The sequence below is a fragment of the Petaurus breviceps genome, unplaced genomic scaffold (assembly GCF_028583685.1).
Source record: "Petaurus breviceps papuanus isolate PSGF00001 unplaced genomic scaffold, PetGlider_PUasm1.0 129, whole genome shotgun sequence".
NCBI classification, from domain to species: domain Eukaryota; kingdom Metazoa; phylum Chordata; class Mammalia; order Diprotodontia; family Petauridae; genus Petaurus; species Petaurus breviceps.
The window spans coordinates 6255390-6272165 of NW_027185665.1; positions in this window are offsets into that span (position 1 = coordinate 6255390).

Below are 16776 nucleotides of genomic sequence, written 5' to 3' on the forward strand. Positions count from 1 at the left end.
GTAAAGTGCTACCTCAGTGTTGTTTTTATTTACCTTTCTCTAATATTAATAGTGATTCAGTGAATTTATTCATATGACTATAGATAGCTTTTATTTCTTCTGAAAACTGACTATTTATGTCCTTTGATCATTTATCAATTGGCAAATGGCTTTTATTTTATAAATTTGACTCAGTACTAAGTATGAATTTGAGAAATGAAAACTTTACCAGAGAACCTGGCTATAAGTTATTTGATATTATTTCATTGCCTATGTTACCTTTTAACATAATGTAATTTTCCTTGATTATTATCTCTTTTAATTAAGTCTATTTTTGCTTGTGCTTTGACTGAGATCATGTTTCTTACTCCTGCCTTTTTTACTTCAGCTGAGGCATATTAGATTCTGCTCTAGCCCTTTACTTTAACTCTCTGTGTGTCTGTCTAAATATGTCTCTTGTAAATAAAATATTGTTGGATTCTGGGTTCTAATCTATTCTGCTATCTACTTCCATTTTATGGGTGAGTTTATGCCATTCACAGTATTGATTACTAACTGTATATTTCTCCCTAACCCATTTTCTTCTATTCTTGTCCCCCCCCCCATTACCCTGTTTATCCTCAAAAGTTTATTTTGCTTCTAACTACTGACTCCTTTGATCTGAACTCCAATTTATCAACGCCTCCCCCTTTTCTGTTATCCCCTTCCCCTCCTATTTTCCTCTTGGATAAGTCACATTTCTATACTTTCTATACGTAACTGAATGTGTATGTATATTTTCCTTTTTGAACTAACTCCAGTGAGAGTGAGGTTCCATATTGCCCACCAACCTCCTCATTTTCTCCTCCCTTGTAAAAGCTGTTCCTTGAGTGCCTCTTTTATGTGAGAAAATTTTCCCCATTCTACCTCTCCCTTCCCTCTTCTCCCAATGCATTCCTCTTTTTCATCCCTTTTTTTGAGATCATTACAACATAATCAACTAATACCCCTGCATTCTCTCTATGCAAATTCCTTTTAACTGCCCAAATAATGATAAGTTGGGAATTACATGTATCATATTCCCATATAGGAATGTAAACAGTTTAACTTCATTGATTCCCTTATGTCTCTTTCATCTTTACCTTTTTATGCTAATCTTGAGTCTTCTGTTTGAATGTCAAATTTTCTATTCTACCATGGCCTTTTCATAAGGAATTCTTGAAATTCCTCTATTCCATTAAATATCTATTTTCCCCTGAAGGATTACACTTACTTTTTTTTTTTTGGCCTTTTGAGGGCTATTGGGGTTAGGTAATTTGCCCAAGGTTACACAGCTAGTTTTTTGTGTGGGTGTTAAGTGTCTGAGGCAGGAACCAAACTTGGGTCCTCCTGACTCCGGGGCTGGCTCTTTACTCACTGTGCCACCTAGCCACCTGATTACACTTACTTTTGATGGGTAGGGTATTCTTGGTTGTAATTCTAACTCTCTTGTCTTCTAGTATATTGTATTCTAAACCCTCTGCTCCTTTACAGGGAAGCTGCTAAATCTTGTGTGATCTTGACTGTGGCACCACAATATTTGGATTGCTTATTTCTGGCTGCTTGAATTATTTTTTCTTTGACCTGGGAGCTCTGGAATTTGGCTACAATGTTTGTGAAAATTGTCATTTGAGTATCTCTTTCAGGAGGTGAGCAGTGGATTCTTTCTATTTTACCTTGTGGATCTAAGATATCAGGACAATTTTCCCAGATCATTTCTTGAAATATGTATACGCTCTTTTTTGATCATAGCTCACAGGCAGTTAAAATAAAGAAAAAATTATCTCTCCTCAATCTATTTTCCAGGTCAGTTGTTTTTCCAATGAAATATTCCACATTTTCTTCTATTTTTTCATTCTTTTGACTTCGTTTTATTTTTTCCTGGTGCCTTGTGGAGTCATTAGTTTCTGCTTTTGCAATTCTTGTGAGCTTTTGTCCGTCTTTTCCCATTTGGCCTATCTGCTTTTTAAGGAATTCTTTTCTTCAGAGAATTTTCCCAATGTTGTTTGTTTATTTTAATATCTTTTTTTTTTTTTGCTTTTTTTGGAGGGGGAAGGTAGGGCAATTGGGGTTAAGTGACTTGCCCAAGGCCACACAGCTAGTTTTGTGTTAAGTGTCTGAGGCCAAATTTGAACTCAGGTCCTCCTGACTCTAGGGCCTGACTCGACTGCACCACCTAATGGCCCCCAATGTTGTTTGTTTTTAAGGTGTTATTTTCTTTAATATTTTTGTGTCAATTTTACCAAGCTATTGATTCTTTTTAAAAATACTTTTCTTGCATCACTTTCATTAATTTTCTCTCTGCCACTCATCTCTTTCTTTAACTGTTCCAGGAATTCTTGTTGGGTTTGGGTTCAATTAGAACTTTTCTTTGAGGCTTTTTTTGGAGGAGAGGTGGTGGCAGGGTTTAGCTATTTTCATATAGATGACTTTTTCTGAATTTGTGTCTTCGTCTTCCTTGCCACTGTAGTAGTAGCCTTTTATGGTCAAGTTCTTTCTTTTTTGTTGTTTGCCCATTTTCCAGCCTTTATCTTGACTTTGAACTTTATATTCAAGTTGGGTTATGCTTACCTTGGGGTGAGGAGGCACTGTCCCAAACTTCAGACTTTTTTTTTTGGTTCTGTGGTTTAAGAATTATTTCTGGGGATTTGCAAGATTTTGGTACTTCCAAAGTGTTGTGATCTTGGGAGATGTATGATCATTGCTTTCCTGGTCTATGCTCTGGTCTTTACCCACATTGCCTGAGAGCCATGATCAAAAAAGAGCCTAGACATCAGAATGGGATTTTTCCTTTCTATTGTTACCTTTTGGATTTTGTTATTATTATGTAGGAAAAATGTTAATTTTTGAGGGTTTATTTTATAGCCTGAAATCTTGCTGAAATCTCAATTAATAACTTTGCTGATTCCATAGAATTTTCTAAGTAAACTATCATATCATCAGCAAATAAAGATATTTCCCCCTCTTTTTGTATATCTTTATGCTTTTATTATCTTTTGTTTCCTAGAACTTTATCAAATAATAGGAAGTATGGACATTTTTGGTTGATACCTATATTTATGGGAAAAGTTGAATATGATGCTTTTGACTTAGATACTTTTTATGATATTAAAAGGTCAATCTTTGCCTGTATTTTGTAGGGGTTCCTCCACCCCCATAAATGAGTGTTGTACTCATCAAAGATTTTTCTGTGTCTATTGAGATAATTATGTCATTTTGGTTTTTAATATTAATTATGTTTATTGTTTTCCTAATGTTGAATCACCCTTTCATTCCTGGTATAAGTTCAACTCAATAATGATGAATGATTTTTTAGATAAATTACAATAGTTGACAGGATTTCAAATTTTTAAAAATTATTTAAATCAAAAATTTTTTTTGCTTTTTTTGGAGGGCAATTGGGGTTAAGTAATTTGCCCAAAGTTTCACAGCTAGCTTTTTTGTGTGGGTGTTAAGTGTCTGAGGCCAGAACCGAAAGAGGGTCCTCCTGACTCCGGGGCCAGGGCTTTACTGACTGCACCATCTATCTGCCCATTTAAATCAATTTTTATTAATTATATTTGTCTAGAGATGTCCTGTGTTTCAGCCTCCCCAGCTTATATAGCAAGACTACATTTGTCTCATAAAAAGAATCTGCTAACTTTCTCAGTTTTTGAGAATAATTAGTGTAGTATTAATTCAAAGTTTGATAGAATTCTCCTGTTAATTTGAAAGGACCAGGATTTTTTTTTTGTTGTTCCTTTATAGCTACTTCTATTTCTTTTCCTGAGATTGGATTATTTGAGATCTTCATTTGGTTGTCTGTTATTTCATGTATTTTATACTTTTAGAGGCATTCCTCTATTTCTTTTATGTTATTAGTTTTGTTAGCATACAACTGTGCATAACAGATTCTAATAATTTTTTAGGTTTTTTCTGGTTTTGCTGTGATTTCACTGTGTTCATTTTACATTTTGTTGATTTGATTTTTTGCCCTCATTTTTAGTCAGATTGTCTAAAGGATGATCAATTTCCTTAGTCTTTTGAGGGAGCTAGCTTTGAGTTTTACTTGCCATTTATGGAGCTTTTTTGTATTTCCAATTTTTTTTCCAACTTTCAGAACCCCCTCTTTTGTTCTTATTTTAGGTTTGTTTGTTGGCCTCTATTTTTAAGTTACATATTCAGTTCATTAATCTTCTCTTTTTTATTTGACTAATGCGTGCTTTTTAGATATATGTTTTTTCCCCTAAAGGTTATTTTAACTACACAACAGAAATTTTGGCATGTTGTTTCACAATTTTTTTTCATATAATTTATTTTATTGTTTCCAAAATTTGTTCTTTGACACAACTCATTACTTAGGTTTTCATTTTTATATTCCATTTGGGTTAGTGTCTTTTGTTTATGTTCTCTGATCTGATGACTGGGTTTTTTTTTTTTTACCGCATTATAGATTATAAAGAATGCAGTCACTCTTCCTGAATTTTTACATTTCTTTGTAATAGCTCTTTGTCATAATACATGATCAATTTTTGTAAAAGTTTCATGTGGAATAATAAAAAAACATCCCATGTGGGTCTGAGAAATACATATGTTCTTTAAAGATGCCAATTAGAAAATGCTGTGAGTCTTTTAGCTCTAGTTTATACAGCAATTTGTTCAATTCAATATTTTTCAATTTTATAAAATATTTAATTATTTAAATATGAAGTAGATTTACATATGATTTTAATGAATTCATTATGTCCTGTGAGAATCAGAGGGGGAACCTTAGAGATGATCTAATTCACTTTATAAATAAGAAAACTGAAACTTACCGAAGGCAAGGGACTTGCCCAAGGCCTCTCAGCTATTTAGAAGTAGAAGCAGGACTAGAATCCAGGTCTCTGAATTCCCAGAGAAATGCTTTTTTCTCCCTGGTGCCCTAGTCTGAGTAGTGGAAACAGCATTGCCCAGGGCAGTCAGGAAGGCCTGGATTCGAGTCACACCTCTGAGAGTGTGTGACTATGGGTAAGTTATTTAACTTCTGAGACCCAGTGCCCTCTTATGAAATGGAGATAATGATGTTTAGAATACCAACCTCAGAGGATTCTTGTGAAACATAAATGAGGTAACGATTGCAAAATACTTTGCCAGTTTTAAAGAGCTGTATAAATTTAAATTATGTCAACCTGTAGTAACAAGTTTGAGCTTCTGTATACATACATACATACATGTATCTATCTATCGCTATGCTAGGTTATCATATTTAGATCTTGAAAAGACCTCTAAGGTCTTTTTTATTGTTGCAAAACTTAGGCCCAGAGCATTAAGTGACTTGTGCAAGGTCACATGGGTAGTAAGTGTTCAAGGCAAGTTTGAATCTAGGTCTTTCCCCTTCAGTGCCAGTGCTCTTTTCACTGTGTCATGATGAAATATATTTTTCTATTGATAAATATAAACATATTTGTGTATAGTTCTGGATCTGTTGTTTCACTGTAGGGAACTCTCAGTAAAAAAAAACAAAAACAAAAACTCTTTACACTGATGCATATTAGTGACTAACTTATGGTCTTATAGAGTTGCCTGGGGCACTGAGAGATGAAGGGATTGCTCATGGTTACATGACTAGAATGAGTCAGAGGCCCAAAGAAAAGCCAGGTCTTTGTGATTCTGAACCAAGCACTATCTCTGATACACCATGCTGTTCTCTCATTTGTGACAGATTCATGAACTTATTGAAGGAAATCAGTATGTTTGGGACACTTCTGTACCTTTAGGAATTGAAATGAAGGATACACTATCTATCTATCTATCTATCTATCTATCTATCTATCTATCTGTCTGTCTGTCTGTCTGTCTGTCTGTCTGTCTGTCTGTCTGTCTATCCATCCATCCATCCATCCATCCATCTTTTAATTTTCAATTAATTTTCCTGGCATGCTGAAGATCACCTGACAAGATAAGGTCCTGGAGGGGATGTCTAGGTGGCGCAGTGAATAAAGCACTGGCCCCAGAGTCAGGAAGACCTGAGTTCGGTTCTGGCCTCAGACACTTAACACCATTCCACCCCCCCCCAAAAAAAAACTAGCCGTATAACCTTGGGCAAGTTACTTAACCCCAATTGCCCTCCAAAAGGCAAAAAAAAAAAAAAAGATAAGGTGCTGGAGGAAAAACTTATATTAACTGATCCTTAATGAAGTGAGCAGAACCAGGAGAATATTGTACACATTGTGCAATGACTAACTTTCATAGACTTGGTTCTTCTCAGCAATGCAGGATCTAAGACAACTTCAAAAGATTCATGGTGAAAAATGCTGTCTACGTCCAAACAAAGACTTCTGGAGTCTGAATGCAGATGGAAGATACTGTTTGCTCCCTTTTTTTTGTGGTTGTTTTATTTTGTTTCTTCTTTCTTATGGTTCCTCCCAGTGGTTCTAATTCTTCTTTATGGCTTGACTGATGTGAAAATATGTTTAATATGAATGTACATGTATGGCCTATATCAGATTGCACACTGTCTTGGAGAGGGGGAGGGGAAGGAGGGGGAGAAAATTTAAAATTCTAAAGTCTGTAGAAGTGAATATTGAAAACTAAAAATTAATTAATTCATTGATAAAAAAAGAAAAAAAGAGTTGTTGGACACCGGGGTCCTTTCTTGAGCTGAAGTGCAGAGAGCACAGCTCTGCTGAACTGGCCACGTTGTTCAAATGCCAAAAGAACATCGACCTAAAAGACGATGTTACTGGAGAACTCACATAAGACAAGTACTGACATGGAGGTCAGAAGAAGTGATACAAGGACATTCTCAAGGTATCTCTGAGGAATTTGGGGAGCATTTGTGAGCTGTCACAGGATCATCCAGCCCGTGCCTGCATCAAAGAAAGCACTGCACTCTATGAGCAAAGCACAGCTGCAGTAGTTCAAAAGAAACATGACGTGCAAATTTAGAGACATCTCCACTCTGAATGTTCATATCGACCTGTGAGAAAGCCTTCCAAACTTGCATTGGTCCAATCATTTGGACACTCTGTACCTTGATCCCACCATAGTGACATCATTACGGTCCTCTTCAAACATTAAGGACAACAACCAGATTGGGTAAAGGACTGCCAGTTTTACTAGTCTTTTCAAAGGATCAGCTTCTAGTTTTACTTACCATTTCTAGGTTTTTTTTTGAGGGGTATGGGTGTGCTATTTCCTATCATATCTTTTGATGTCATTTTCAGAATCAGCCAAGATAGTCGTCTGGAAAGACCATGAATTTAACCTGATGTGGCAACTTTTTTATTGTTCCTTTTGAGTCCACTTTGAGAAATATGAGGAGGAAGGCAGTTAGCCCTTCTTTCATGAATGGAAAAGAAGGCAACTGAGTCATGGTCTATGAATTAAAACCATTTATTTAACACTAATTGCAGAATTTACAGCATTCCCATTCAAAGGTAGGAATCAAAATGGAAGAATCCAGTGTAAGCAATGTTGCAGACAAAACAACAAGCAAGGTGACGGGAACTTGGGAAATCTGTAAATATTTTAAACGTTTTAACCTTCCAAGTCTTCCAAAAGATCTAGAACTAGGAAAAGGTATTAAAGTTCCCCCAACATCTCCCTCCTCATGATAAGGCATGTTTCACTGCCACTCTGACGTTAGGGCAACTGCTGAGGGGGGCACTTTTTTGCCTACTCTGTATAACACCTTTTAGCACATTAGAAAGACATGGAATTGTCAATTGTGTTCAGCTTTGGAACCATGGTACTGAGTGACATGGAATCAAGGTAGACATTTTAGTTTATTGTGTTTTGTTTTCCTTTCTTTTTAAAGAGAATATACCAAACTTATTGGCAAGGGTTTCAGCAAATGGGAAGGGGAACCTGTTTTGACTTTGGACATAAATATTAAGTTATTTTTTCAGTCACCCCCTATTTGGAATTTTCTTGGCAGAGATAATTGAGTAGTTTGCTATTTCCTTCCCCAGTTCATTTTACAGATGAGGAACTGAAGCAAACAAGGGTTAAGTGACTTGCCCAGGGTCACACAGCTAGTTGATGTTTGAGGCCAGATTGCAACTCAGGAAAATGAGTCTTCCTGACTCCAGGCCCAGCACTCTATCCACAGTATCACCTAGCTGCCTGTATTGGACATAAAAGGACATGGCAAAGGCATCCAGAAAAATAGCTTATTTCCTGGCCATTTCATGATAAAATATTACGGTAGCATTGGATTTTGATGGAAAAGTCAGAGTGGATAGGGATCTGGTTCTATATAACTCTGTATATTTTGGGGACGAAAACTAGAACATGACTGGTAGGTGGGGTTTATGCTTCTGTGCATTTCTACTCAATGGAAGGGTGGTTTTCTGAAAGGCAGTGGTAGGAGCTCCATCTCTTGAGACACTCAACCCTAAGTCTGACAAAGATCCCTAAGACATATGGTAGAGGGTAATTGTAAACAAGCTTCCATTTCCCTGCAACTTTGTTGTTCTCTTTGCTATTGAGAAGAAAAACAAAATAGGATAAAGCAAAGTATCTGCTCATTCTCTTGTTCCCTACTGACTGGAGAAAAAATATATCTAACTTAAAGCAAAGTTGTGGAAAACCCTTTCCTTTCTTTGCATTTGCTTCTCCTCCCTTCCCCATTCTAATTACCACGAAGCGGCCAATAGACTGAAAGATAGAAGGAAGTTATGCAGAACTTCCCAGTTCGTTAATTTTAAAACGTTTCCCTGGCCAAAAGAAGAGCATCTGAGAATACAGACCAAGGGGAAGAAGGTTCACATGATACAACTTCTTGTATTCCTATCCAATGCAGAAATGTTTCTGAGTCTGGCTATACACTTAGTTGAAGGTAGAGACCCTGAACATTTATTTAAAACTTTACTGGGTAGATAATTTTTCTATAACAGCCCATCGACCAATGAAAGAATCATCAGTACTATGTTGGTAAATTCTTAATAATCAGGAGAGAAAGTTGGGACAGAAAGGGTGGGAGAAATTGATTTATCTTTCTATAGTCAGCGAACACATTTTAGGGATGGCTAATTTTTTTTTATGTAAAAGCAGATAATTGGATATTGTCAGTACCTAAGTACCTGGGCTTATGAAGGTACCATGTAATCAGATCTTTGTGTAGGAAAAACTGAGTGGTTCTTGACTGTGATCAGAAAAAAGATCGAGCAATTAGACACTTGATTTCAAAGGGGAAAAAAGAACTAACAAACACCAAAACATAAACAATTCTGAGTTGTTTGATCTCCTTTCTCTATGAACCTTGTTTCAGGAGCTTCAATTATCAAGTCGTTTTCTAACCTCTCTTGTGACCATTATTGCTCTCTCAGTATCAATGACATTCCCCAAACTTTGCTAGTCTGGGTTGGGTCAGTGGAATTTACTGTGACATATTCAGAAAGCTGAAATTCTATTAAATTCTATGAATTCTATTAAAACCTTGCCTTAAGGAATGGGCCAGCTGGTGGTATGATCACCAAAGGCTTTTCAAATCCATCTTTTCACTCAAGATGGGTGAAAAATAAAAATAACAGTACTCAAATTTCAGAACTAAGCAAAGAATAAGTTTTCAGTGAACTGGATACATTCCAGAACAGATTTTAAAAAATAATGATAAGAAATAGATTAGACATGTCAGTGGCCAAACATTTCATCTTAAAGACCAATCCGGCTAATCTGAAACATCCCATGAACTGATGGAAAACCCAGACTCTAGAACCCAAAGGAACACCTAATTTGCCTCTTCTTGTGTTTTGCATGGGAAAAAAAGCACTTGAGCTCAGGAAAATTAAATGTTGAGGCTATATGTGCTTTGTCACTTTGATAGGTACATCCCAGGTCTTTATACCTAGGGTAGGACCAAAAGAAAGGCCAACAGTGTAGGCATGTCAATTGCCCATTGGGGAAAACAGTAAGATATAGAAGGGAAGTGTGTTTCCTCATTCCTGCTCTTGTCTCTTTCAATTCAGAGAGATTGGGATTATCTAAATCGTTCCTCCCCAAAACCTTCACCTCCACAGCATATCCAGAAATCCCGAACCATTCCTCTCTGTGTTTTCCAAATGTATTCTGATTTTTCTTCCCAGAAGTTATAGTTAGAGCACAAGGAGGAAGCCGCCAGGATGCTTGGGATTTGGGAGGGGTTTGTGGCTTTGTACTCCAGCTTGTTGATGGTAGGAGTGCCACTGCTTCCTTCAAGGGACCTGGACCTTCTGCGGTGTATACTCATGTTAGAGATGAGGAGGAGTCTTTTAGAAAAAGAGTCTCTGGTAAAGACAGCTTTCATACACTGCCTTCCCCCCCCCCCAGGAGCATTTGATGGACTTGGTTGGTAGTAATAGCCAAAATAGGAGAAGAGTGGCGACTGCAGTGGGACCCCTTAAATGCTAGTGCCTTCCCTCTATTGATTATCTATAATTTATTACATATCTGTATTTTGATTATATTGTAAACAAGATGTACAAATACATATATGTATGCATGTATGCATGTGTGTATATGTATGTACACACACCTCTATATCTATATAGGTTTACACATAGTTGTTTGCATGTAGTTTCCCCCAATCGAAAGTAAGGTCCACGAGATTAGGTAATGAGTTTTGCCTTCCATTCTATCCCTAGCACTCAGCATAGTGCCAGGCATATAGCAGATGCTTAATAAATGTTTGTTAATTGTTGTCCACCTGACTGACTGAACAGAGAGATTGTTGTGTGTCTGGAATTTCTTTTTCCCCCTCTGTGTTTCTTTTCTCTTTATCCTAAAATTTATTTTATATTCTGGAAATCTCTTGGGTATTGTAAGCCAAATGGCCTCAGAAGATGCATTTAGTTAAGAATGCCCACCCAGTGAAGAGTCTATAGAAGTGTGTCCCAGATCTCCTTTGAAGATGACTGCACATAGAGGTTCCATTCCTTGGACTGGAGCTATGAAAGCCTCTTCCAGCCTAAGACCTTTTATTTCCCCAGAAAAAGTCATGTTTTCCCCATTGTCTTCTTGATATGGCCCAGTCAATAGTGAAGGCAGAAGCTCTGAACAAATCCAAACCAACCCTGGGATCTTGTGTCTTCAAGGAAAAGGACTTCTACTGGCACAATGTGTTGAGTAAAAACCCTTTAATAATAAAATAACATTCATGATGTAGCTACTTTAATTGTCTGGAAAACTTAGCTTACACTCGATTCAACATATCACCTTCCACAAAGTTTAAAATAAAAGGACATAAAATGGCGTAACAAAATAAACCTCAAATTTCATAAGACAATTCTTCTTGGCAAAGCTTGGCTAGTGGGCTCTCGCATGGCCTGTGCTAAACAGGGCCGGGTACGCTCATTGTCTCATATACCCTTTGGTTTTCTTTGGATTGAAAATGCGTTTGAACTCTGTAGAAATTACATCAGTTTCACTTGGAACAGTTTGTGGACCTGCGAGCGTGAGGAAATCTTTGCTGAAACAAATATTGATTTGGCTTATTGCGGAAGAACATATAAAGCTTTCTGGAAAATTAACACTATTACAATCATTAACTGTCTTACAAAAACCTATTTAAAATTTTTGTATCCATTACCATCTTTGGCAGATAAATAAGGGAAAAAAATAAACAGACTATATTACAAAGCTTTCATTATCACAATCTACTTTATAAGGCCAAATAAAAATATGTGTCTTTGCACTAATGAAAGCACATTTCCAATATATTCTCAATTACTAGACAATATAGACACTCTACTGGGGGGTGACCTTGAATGTCTTGCATAGCAGACTGCCCCTTGACACCACTGGATTGGAAGCTGTACTCTCCTATGCACCAGGACGTGTGTTGAGTTGTTGACTTGCTTTCAGATTGAGCATGGTTGGTTCAGGAAGTTGATGTGAAACTTGCACATGGGTCTTGAAACCCAAATATTAAAAAAGGAAGAAATTTACCAATTCCAGTGCAGCAACATCAACAACAACAAAAAGAATTTTTAAAGATTCGGATGCCTCAGAGAATCAGGGAGTTTGGGTCATGATAGTTGTCTTGAACTTGGTTCAAAGCAAATCCTAATGCAGACCCCCTTTGAAACAGGATGGCAAAAGAATGGGAAAAGGAAGCTACCTCAATTAAGAGTTAGGTCAACCCAGGTGAGCCATGGTGTACTCTAGGGAGAACTGAAATTCAGTTGCATAGGAAGGCTTATAGGAGTGTGTGGTATAGCCACATTCTTTGGACTGTATTACTGGGATTGTGTGCAGGGTTGTCAGGCATAATAGGCAGCAGAGTTAGAAGAGGATTGTTAATCCTGAATCCGTGTGTGTTCATGCTGAAAGCTGACATGATTGCAAAAGACAAGCAGAAACCAAGCACAGATAGTCAACTTGGTTGTTCTCAGCAAAAATGACAGAATTGTTGTTGGGGCAAACATAGGGATAAACTGAGTTCTCCTTATTCAAGGTATGGTCGGTTTAGGGCTGCTGCCATAAAGCCAGAACAACTTCTTTTAGTGTGTGATGGGGGGTGGGGAAACTTGCCCAATTTGTTCATTTTTCCATGCATATTTTTGAACTACTCCCTGAATCAGTTGGGTGCATGTGGGTGACAAGGAGCATGATTTGGGTGTTGCAAGTTGATTGACTCCAACTTTGAACAACATTGTAAGTTATGGAGCCTATTCAATCGGTCTCCTTTTGAAATCCAGGCCTATAATATAGGTACTTTTAGAAGTGAGACATCTCCCAGCATAAACCAATATTACCACTGTCTGAGGCTGAACTGTGCACATTTTCACAGTTTAATGTATACACAACTGTTCCACAATTGCTAACAAACGACAGGCTCCCATGCATAAATAAAGTCCATTAAAACCAAAGGGAAAGGTCTAGTTGCAAATGAAGAATCCTGCTATTAAGAACCACAATGCATCACACTGCTAAGTTTTTAGCCTCATGCATAAAATTATAGCACTGATTGGCAGTTGCTAATTTTAATACTACACTGTTAACACAGGACAATTAATTGTTCAGACCAAGTAGCACAAATGTAGAAAATAATTTGTTTTCAAGACAGCAAATGAACACAGATTGTTTCTTCAGCAAAATATGAAACTGTAAACTTTGGGCTCATTCTGCAACTTTCCCCAAAAAAAAAAAAAAAAAGTGCGAAGGGGGGGGGGGGGGGGGGGGGAGAAGGGATGTACATTTTTTAAGCGCACCTTTTTTGTCTATTACAAAAGCACAACCTAAAACATATAAAGCATTTTTCTTTTTTAAATCACAGTTACCAAAAGAAACAGTGAATAATTTATTACATACGCTATATAACATTATTCTAAACACTATTATCTATGAGGTATATCTGAGAAAATTCGGTAAGGAATTGTGCGGTCTGCATTGCCAACATGCCCAGGTTTATATTAAAGCTTTGGAACCGTGAAGAACTAGAAAAGGGCAGAAGAACAAGGGGAGACAGAGGGAGGAAAGATAGATAAAGAACCTTTGGTATTGTTACAAATCTTGTTCTTTGCAGGGTTGCAATACAAAGCACCACAGTACAATAAGTCCACCAGGTACAGTTTGGAGGCCCAGTTGAAGCTGAGGTATTCACAGGAAGGATTAAAAAAAGCACAGAGAGGTCCAGACTGGCTAAGTCGTTGCTTTGGTTCAAGCAAGGCACTCGTCCCGTGGTTATGTCACCCTTTGCAAGTGAAGCATGAGACTGATGAGGATTTGCTGTGGAGGGTTCTGACAATCAAGGATGTTTTCTGTGTTCAGGCTGCCATCGTTCTGAATGGATTCTCCCCGTTGACTGGTTGGGAGGAGGTTTGGGTGGGGGAAAGCGACCCACCTGATTCAGTAAATTAGGTCATCTCCATGTCTGGCTAGTATCCTGTGAATTTTAACTACATGAGGAAAGGGGGAGAGAATCAAAGCATCTTTGCTGTGTTCACAAGGCCTTGCTGTCTGGTTCAGGATTGCCTAGTTTAGGATAGGAGCAGTTCATCATAGATGAGGAGGGGGAGGAGAATAAATTGCAAGATTATCGGGACAATGTGTAGGAGCAATGAAAAAGTGGGCACATTGGACAAAATGGCGGCTTCTCCATAAGATGTCGTTATTTACTTTAATGTCCTCTGCCAAGTCTACTGCATGCCTGGGGGGTGAGTGGGGTGGGGGTGAGATTGGTGGGCCTTCGTATCTGTCACCAGATGTTCCCTACCTTCTCTGACTAAATGTCCCATCTAAGAGCTCAAGACTCCATATTATGTGACAGCTCATTGCTCTGTTACTCAGTACATAGCCGTATAGACTACAAGCATCTTTGAATGTGTCTAAAACCTATTTGGTTGAAAGCTATGAATGACTTCACTGGCTTACACACAAGTCCACTTTGATGAATGGAGCTTAATAGCAATTTAATCATTTCATGGAGATGAGAAGAAACCAAAAAGAAGACTAATTAATTTAACAAGCAAGAGAGAGGAAACAGTTAAGTAATCATTTCTTAAATTGGCACACATGGTGTTCTAAAATTTTAACTCTTCATATACCTAGATCTTCTCTTACCATATCCATGGATGTAAGGCTACCTCATACCTGTGTGAAAAAATATTGGATTAGGCCTAGTAATGAAATGCACTAAAAAAAAAGGCAAAAGAACAATGCACATAAGAAAGGAATTAATTTTTCTCTAGCATCAACCAAATTTATTTTATCTGGCATATCTGACAACAGCAAAAATTCATTAATGTGAAAAGGCCAAATAGTACTCCTTGCCCTGCCCTTTTCCCTGTGGGGCGACAGATCACACTTAGTCAATACAAGGCAAAATGGAGATGTGGCCGTTATCCAAGGAGTGTGACCAATGCAGGTAGCCTAATTAAGACCAAAGTCTGACTTGGTAGAAGTAGGAACATTATTTTCATGAAAAAGCTTTTCTTGAGCTTGCCAATTATGCTCGCCACCCAGTATGGTGACTCCCAGAATATGCCCACAATTGTTTTTTGCAGGGTGAACATGTTAAATAAGCATTACTAATCTATTCTTAATGTTGAATGATTAAATAAGCATTACTAATCTATTCTTAATGTTGAATGATTAAATAAGCATTACTAATCTATTCTTAATGTTGAATGATTTTGGTAGCTATTGAGTCATCTTATTTTTGACTTATTTAGAAAGGAGGGGTGAGTGTGAGAGAGCACCGGAGTAATGCAAAAGAATATGCTAAGTCCTGCTGTTAAACTATTTGTGACACCATCACTTATCTCCTCTGGGCCTCATCAGAGGACCTTTTCCCATTAAAATTATATTAATAGATGTTTTCTGCCTTCCAGCTCTAACATTTTAAGGTTTGATTTTCTGAGAGAATATGATTTAAAATCTGGACCCATATAATTATGAGGCAGCAGTGGGGTTGATGGAAGTGGACCCGATATCCATTCCCAACCAGTCATCTCCAACCCCACCGCATTAATTTAGTTCCAGATTTATTCCAGAAGTTCATTGGAATCCAATTGCAGTATCCCCTGAAGTTGTGCCCCAAACACTTGGACCACGTTTCTTGATGCGCAGCAAACAAATGAAAGAAACACAGAAAACATTCCTTCCTGAGTCAACAGCCACCACTGCCTAAGTATCTATTTCTTTGGGGTATCTGAGCTGTGGCTGTACACACCATACGTCAAAGAGAAGACTTCAAACTATAAAAGAGCACAAGCAAAATGCAGACCGCACAGAGAAAGAAATCTTTGGTATCTTTGGTATCATCAACACGATTAAAATTACAAATGGAAAAAGTCAGTGAGGTAGCCTTCTTTGGTTCTCACTAGAAATAGAAAGTTTTTTCTTTTGTTTTCTCTTTTTTCCTTTTTTTTGGTTTTGTTTTGTTTTTTGGTTGGTGGTGGTTTTACACACACAGAGTTCATTCTTGGAAGCAGCTAATGGAAGGGTTTCTCTCTTTTTGCTTGTCATGATTTTTTGGTTTTGTTTTGGATTCCCTCCCTCCCCCCCCCCCCCCCCATCCCTAGTTTATGTTGTAGAAGCCCCAAAGTCCAGGCCAGTGAAGTCCGGTCCTGGCTTTTGTTTCTGAATGCATGGGTTCAGGTTGAAGACTTGTTGCTTGTCCATGAAATTCGCTCTGTTGTTCTGACAGCAAAGAAAATGTAGTGCTTTCTGTTGTCTTAAATAAAAAATATAAACTATACAAGTGCACCTGCAGCAGGCATGGAATAAGTTAAATAAATAAGTTACATTATGAAGGCTTCATGGGCCACAATAATTAAAAGGTGAAGCTCACCATTGGACCAGGTGGGGTTGCGAGCTCATGTTAAATAATTTAATTGTCAGTATTTAAACAATTGACCGAAAATTAATGAAAGGAAAAAAAATCTCAAATGCTTAAAATGAAAAAAGTGTAACCAGTATTTCTTTCCTGTCTGTAACAGAATTTGGCTGCTTTATAAAGCAAACTAACCTTCAGTGTTCTCATTTAAAAAATTCTGCATCTCTGATGCACTCACTACCCTTCTAGATTTTGATAAATAAGTACAACATATAAAATCAAAGCTAATCAAGGATGAATTAAATAATTAAGAAAAAAATTTCTATACATTTTTGGTCTAGAAACTAATTTAAATAAATTAATTACATTATTGGTAGTTAGCCTATGGGGTCATAGCCCAAGTCTGTCATGAAAATAAAAGAAAATCGTGAAACTATTTTTTCAGTTTCAATTTTTGAACAAAACTTTACAACACTTTCAGATCCCCTTAATTAATGTAAAGTCAGTGATGTAACCTATAAAGCTTTCTCACTTTCTTTGAACATATTTAAGATATT